We start from the raw sequence: 7,684 nt of genomic DNA on the forward strand, positions 1-7,684 counted from the left end.
GATCGGCTTCGGTACAGACGGGGGAGAGGCGAAAAACACGGTCGGGAATCCAGGCAGGGGTCGGGCGATCGGCGTCGGTCCAGAAAGGGGCAAAGACGAACACAGTCAAGGGTCCAGGCAGTGGTCGGGCGATCGGCGTCGGTCCAGAAAGGGGGCAGGCAAAAACTCGGAGTCTAGAAAACGTAGCAGAGGTCAGAACACAGGGAAACACACACCGGAAAAAACGCTCGAACTCAGGGCAAACCATGAAGATCTCGCACTGATCAGAGAGCCGAGTTGCCTGATATAGTAACACCGAAACTGGGGAAAACGAGACACAGCTGGGAGAAGAGTGTCTGAAACGGGAGCAGCCGGTGTTCCGTTTTCGAATCACTAGATTTGCGTAGCAGTCACACTCACTATGCACCTCTGCGCCAGCTTAGCAGCATATTTGTCCGCAAGCTCTGACTGACAGTCCGTCAGAAAGGTCCGTATCTGATCCGGAGCAGCAGCGCAGACCGGACCCGCGCTTTTTTAAATCTCGCAGATGCGCGTGTACGTGCCTCAGTAAGAGGTAACTGAAGAGTCACACAACAACCAGTGAAGACCTGCTTGTGGTTCTTGGTAAGTACATTATAAAACTATATTAAGATTGACATCAGATTGACATATAGCTGATAGTTCCATCCATGCGATTAAAAAACATAACTAATGCGAAAGTAGGCTTAAAGTAAGAATTGGCGATTGTGGTGAAAGCCTGTTATCAAAATTGGTGAATATCTCCGTTCGCGTGGATGTTATGTGCAATGAGATGCGGGCAATATTTTTGTACGTCTGCGTAAAATTCTAATTTTGGGTTCAGTGTCACCAACTTGGCAGTAAATATTATCTAAGCTCATTTCCAGCCTGTTTGTGTCTTCCAGTTCATTTATCTGGTTAGCATGCAAACGTTACTTAAAGTTGCTCAAACTTAGTAGGCCCAGTTGATGGGACCCTGTTTACACGGTTTTTGGATAAATCAGCAAACATCGTTTAGTTAAATGTTTGCATAACGTTTATTGCTAGTGTTAGCATAAAATCTTTTTCAGATTTAATTTTGATAGTGTTTGAACAAATGTTTATTTAGATTTGAAGTGTATTTTATCTATTAGGTGAAACATTAAGTGTATTTTTCCCCCTTTTTTCAGTTTCTTACTTGTTCATTTCAAATTCAGATTCTCATTTTTGCAGCAGTGTTAGAGTTTTTTTTGAGTAGCTAAATATCTCCTATTTCTTTGAACTGTGCTCCATAGGTTTTGTTCCATTCCATCTGCTGATGCTAGTCAAGTTGAGGTCAAGCTGCCCATCATCTCTTGCAGGTAACCAGCTATATCACATACATACAGTCACATTTTGAGACACATAATGCACCTGTACCCTGATTTTGAAACTTGTTGCTTGATCTTTATTTCCACCTGATGCCCTGTCGAATAACACATTAAGATTTAGAAATGACACTCTATAGGCACCACCAATATCATCCAGCACAAATGTTGAATTCCTTTCCTCCTGAATAAAGTCTGAAAACTGTATTCCCAGTTTACTTTCAGACGTGCTACTTCCTACTCTTCAGTGACAGACCAAGTAAGATACCACCACACACACACAAACACAGATCAATGTATATTCAGAGATTAGTAAAATAAATGTACTTTTTTTATGTTCAGACCTGTACCTGGTTCCACTGGCTCCAACTTTTGCTTGATCACCTGTTTTCCTTTAACCATCCAAACTATCATGTAAGTTGACTGTTATTTTCAATGTCTTGCTATTTGACACTTGGTCTCCGCACAAATGTAAATTCGTTGTTTTTTTTTTTAATTATTGCATGATGCATTATTTTTTTTATAAATACAGTTGATATTGAATTGAACAATTTATTCCACGCAAGCTTGTCACAATGTTTTTGAATATATTTTTTACATTTTTCATATGACTGGAGTTTTTGTAATGACAAAAAATGTTATGTGTTCTCTGGATGAGATTGAGATTCAGAAATGTAAAATAAATAAAAATTTTGAAGATGAGAAATGCATGGGGATTTATTTGGGCCATGTCTGGCCCAGGTGTAGCTGAAAAAATTAATCACCAATCACAGACCAGGGCCAAATGAGCCCCAGATGTAAAGTTTGAGTCACGGATCTGAGCCAGATCCACACCAAATATCATAGCATTAATAACTGTATCGGGCCAGTACTGGCCAAGGTCTGTTCCTGATCCCCAATCCAAATCCGTGCCGGTATTGGGCCGTTGGAAAGAAAGACCCCGGCGCAAACCCGTTTTGCGGATCTGCACCAAATTCTATCCAATGTCTGGCCCAGATCTGCCACAGTTACCTTTTGCTGTCTGGGTTGGTTCTACTTTAGCCGGGAAATAAACTTGTCATAGCTTAACTGTCCCACATTACCTGATATCCCACAATACCTGAATTCACCTATATAATGTAACTATTGTTTTATTAGTTACCGTTGCCTTTTTTGCAGTTGCCAGTTTTTCGTATTCGCCATACGACTCGTGGTGGCTCGTTCTTAAGTGTGAGGTTCGTTGTATTAAATGTTTTGGACAATGCACCTCCACGTGAGATTTCTTTGGAACATAAACGGCAAATAGCGAATTTTTCATTGTTTCTCGAAACGTCATAGTAATTCCACACCGGCTATGACATGACTGCGGTGCCAAAACATTTACATCCCCACTCATCGTGTATGTCCTCACGCATTGACGTCATCAATTGTGATCGGTTCCTAAGATCGGCCAAGTTTAACGAGTACCAATCGAGTCATAAAATATGATTATCGGCCGATACCGATCTTCAGCCGATCGATCCGAGCATCCCTATTTTTTTTAAATTTTATTCTCTGAGGAAGTTGCATCTATAGCAATTCCACTGTATGCCTGATGCATGCTTGTGCATGAAGCTACATAATCTCACTCTCTCTCTCTCTCTCTCTCTCTCTCACACACACACACACACACACACACAGGTTTGTAATTATATCTTTGTGGGGACTTCCCATTCATTTCTATGGGGAAAACTCTAATCCCAACATGACGACCTTAACCCGTACTCAGCCGTAAACTTAACCATAAGTAACCAAACAAAATATGAGACTTTTTGCATTTTTAGTTTTTTGATTGCATTCACAGATCATTGTGGGGACCTGAAAATTGGTCCCCACAACATAAAAAACAGGTTTTTATTACATTGTGGAGGACATTTGGTTCCCACAATGAAATATACACATAATCCATACACACACACACGCAAACATACACTGTTAGACCTGGGTCGGAAAAATACCATGCTCTTTTGTGAGGGTGGGGGCGGGGGTGTTAAATAATAAGATGAAAACGACAATGGCTGTACTTTTGTTAAGTCAGTTGTGTTTCTATAGTCATTGTATTATATTCCACAAGCTTTTTATTCTACAGGATCTACAAACCAGTCAGTGCATTCAGTGGGGTGTTCCAGAATCATTAGGTTCTGAAAAATGTGTTGCATTAAAAAGATGATGTACTTTTGAATACCTAAGTATTTTTAGATCCAAGTACTCCAGTATTTTAACTGAAGTAAAAACTTAACTGAAAAACTTGAAACTTAAAATTGGAATATTATTTGACAAGGAGTATCTATACTTAACTCAAGTAATGAAGTTGTGTACTTTGTCCACCACTATTCAAAAGTGACATATAGGTGTAAGCTATTTTCATTTGTTTGTCTGCTGAGTGCTTCTCTGCAGTGCTGCATATGTTTCCACTGGTTAGATGCAGCACAGGAAGACTGACCCACTGACTGCACTGTGCTGGGCTCACTTTTGCAAAGAGTAAAAACCACACAGAGAGAACAATACCTGCTTCATGTAAGACCCTGTTTCCTCTCTAGCTTACCCAGATCACGCTTTGAAGTATTCAGCCTAAGATATTTTATCCAAACAAGCCACCATTATTATTCATACAGCTGGACATTTGACTGGAGCATATGATTGCTATATATCACTACCCTGTACAGGAAACAGAATGTACAGCTTTCACAACAGAACTTTGGAGAAACAAAATTCTCATCAGTCCACATCTCTATAAATGGGAGCCCTAGGATGTGTGGTGGTTAAAGACACATTTTTGTTTTATTCACATTCTTTTTCTTCACACTGAAAAACTCCATCCATGAATCTTCCAGCATGTATCCTGTTCAGGGTGACGGGGACGACACCACCTATATCGAGTGTGATTTAAGGCCAAGACCTTGAAGGGGAGAGTCAGAGGCTTGTTACAGCAGCAGTGGGGCGCAACACAACAAACAACATCATTCTGAATGTAAAAGAAATGTATATATATAAATATAGGGTAATAATGAAAAACACAAAAAAGAAGAATATATTACATACAGAGGAATAACATACAAATATTAAAATGAGTGAATTTATACACAATCCTATTGTGCATAACGTTATTGCTCATGTGCCAGATATTAGCCTCCCAAAGGAAGCTACCACACAGGGAATAATGCACTGGGTCAATGCAATGTAATATTGCACTTCAGTAAATAAGGAGGAACAACTTCGCAGATCAGCAGTAGATTGAACTTTTCCCTTGTTCATTGTCGTCTGATACAGTTTCTATGAGCAGAGTGCAGGTTATAAAGCCTGACTGCTGTGGGGCCCAATGACCTGCGGTACCGTTCCGTCACACACGCTGGGTGTCTGAGTCTGTTACTGAAGGAGCTGCCCCAGGTCTCCATAGTCTGCTGGGGGGTGAGAGGTGTCACATAAAATCACTGACAGCCTTGTTATCATCCTGCTCTCGCCCAAGATATTCTCCTGTGGAAATCTATCAGCATCTCCTTCATCTTGCTGGTATTTAGGTGGAGGAGTTTTAGCTAACAGCAACTGACAAAACACAATAGTTCGTAGTAACAAATGCAAACACAACTTTGTGACACTTGAAAACACTGCATGGACTAAGTGGCTTGGCAGCTCAAGGTACAGTAAGAAATGTAGGTGCTTTTATTGTTACGGTATTATTATTATTATTATTATTATTATGTATTGTTTAATTATTTTTCTGATTCACCTGCAAATTTAAAGACAGAATTAAGGAATGAATCTCATTTGTAGCCTGGAAACTGCCTGTACTGGTTCTCTGTTGAATAGTCTTACCCCAAAACATCCAGGCATTAGTTCATTCTATAAATCATTATATATACAGTATTAACTCATATTCCCATTGCAGGGCCATACAACACAGAGCATCTCCACACCTTCTTAGACACCCTCTGCTGGGATCTCCTCCCTGATGATGAGAGGGGTCTAAGCATGTGGGCATTTGGGATAATGTGAGTTCAGAACTACATGGTCAGCTGTACGACTTCCAGTCTGTAGGCAGACTCATCGCCTTTAATCATAAACACAGTAGTGTCACATGCAAAATTCAGGATCTTCACAGACTGATCTCTGGAGCAGCAGTGATTTGTGTAGAGACTGAAGAGAAGGGGGAGAGCACACAGCCTGGAGGAGCTCAGTGCTGAGGGTCAGCGTGTCTGATGTGTGCTGTAAGCATACAGATTTCTTGCCTTTGTGAAACATTTTCTTTGTGCTGCTGTTTAAATGTGTTGTTGATGCTGCAGTCAGTAATGTTCCACTAGCAGTCTCACCTCTGCATTTTACAGGAAGACTGACCGAATGAGAGCAGGGTGTTTGTGTCATACGTCTCAGTGAGCGAAAACCACACAACCATCAGGTCCTCAGCTCAGTCCCTCTGCTTCACTAGAAAAACCACAAAGGGTATTTTTTTTATCTAAAAGGGGGTGAGCAAGTGAGATGTTATCGACAGCATGAATTCATCTACTAACATTTCAAATTCAAAGCTAAAAAGCAGAATGTCCATCCAGGATGTCAGTAATAACACTCAACAACTCAACAGGTGCAATAATGTAGAATTTTGCATAATTCAGTTAATATCTGCAAGATACTGGTCATTAACATTATAAGGTCATGTTTCTGAATCTCATTGTTAAGGTTAACAGGATTCATACACCAAGGGTCTGACTGCAAAAGTTATTTCCAACAAAACTGAAGATTTAAAAAAAAAAACTTTACCTTGCTATTGTGTTAGGGTCGGAACCGACCCGTTTGTGAGTTTACAATGCATAAAAGCACCACAAAAATTTGTGTACTGCATCGAGGCTTTTTGACTTTGTCAGGAATCTCTATTTAAACAAAATAAAATTTTTCACTAGGCGAGGCATGCCCATACATGTACAGTAAGGCAAAATAAGACCAATTCAGTTTATTTATATAATTCTCTTGAGGTTTATTTTACGTTATTTTTTTTTGAAAACGAGAGGTATGCTGTCAAAGAAAGGTCCAAAAAGCCACACCAAAAATATTAAAACAAATCTTTTCATGGATAATGAAGCTAAACAAGGCAACCAAGAGATAAGAAACAAATTGGATGATAAATTATTGTTTTGAGGGTATTTTATGGGGTTGGCACGGATCCGTTTAACATAAGCGATAGGAACAGAAAGCTAACATAGGACTAAGGTTAAATAAATCTATACGTTTTTATACAGACAAGACTGTGCTTAATTAATCTTTCAGCCAAAATCACAGTCAGGCAAATCTGAGCATCTTAATTGTGTTTGTTTTTGTGGAATGGCATCACATGCAGGTTGGTCTCTGCCTGTGCTCTGTGCTTCCTGGGTCAGGCCCAACACTCTCCAGACCTCGATGAGAATTAGCAGTTGCTGGATAAATTCCTTGTATGTTATGCATACTTGGTGAAATAAAGTGATTCTATTCTATTCTAAATGAATTACAAATGATAGAAATACGAAAGTCATTCTTGCTGTCTAACCTCTGATTACTGCATCAAAATTCTGATATCTGATATGTAGGAATTATTAGCTCAGGTAATTTTTAATATCTCCACCAATATGTTTGAAATTAATTAAAGTTTAATTAATTATTATTTAATGCTGATTATTAACCAATCGTTATGCCGAATGGTCAGCTCCTCCAAACTCAATTGCGGTATCCCTGTGAGTCTGTTAATGTAAGACTCAAATGGGATTCACTAATTACCAGTATCGCTTAGTAACCTGGGTTAGAAGGCTCGTCCAGCGAGCTGCATCACCAGGTAATGTAAATGATTGGTAGCGAAGCTCCCTTCAGGCCCGATGAGAGAGAGTCTCGCGATGTTTCAAGTGAGTTTGAGGTTCAGAGCATGTAGCAAGATTGCACAGAGGCAGGGACTTTATTGTGAGACACACAATGACGGAGGCTAAAGTTGTGTAAAAGACATGCATTTATTCCTGGCTAACACTACAACTAACATGACAGACATTACACCTAACACAAACAACAAACACGAAATAACGGAATAAAACAAGCGATGTAATTATGAAAATGCAATGACCAGATTTAAATGAGTAACCTTAAATGGGAAATACTGTTCTGCAAAGCAAGCACAGTTTGTGGAACACGACCCTAAAGTCTTATAGCAGGTTAACAGAACAGCTTAAGTTGTTAGAATGAAAGGAAGTTGGTTTACTTGGTTGAAGAGTGGGGGGGGGGGGGGTCTTGGCAGCTGATGGCAGAGCTGTTGAGCTGATGGCACTCAGGAAGGCGCGGCGTTTGGAGCAGTGGAGTGGAGCCCCTTTGGATTC

This window comes from Paramormyrops kingsleyae, unplaced genomic scaffold (assembly GCF_048594095.1).
Source record: "Paramormyrops kingsleyae isolate MSU_618 unplaced genomic scaffold, PKINGS_0.4 ups89, whole genome shotgun sequence".
NCBI classification, from domain to species: Eukaryota; Metazoa; Chordata; class Actinopteri; order Osteoglossiformes; family Mormyridae; genus Paramormyrops; species Paramormyrops kingsleyae.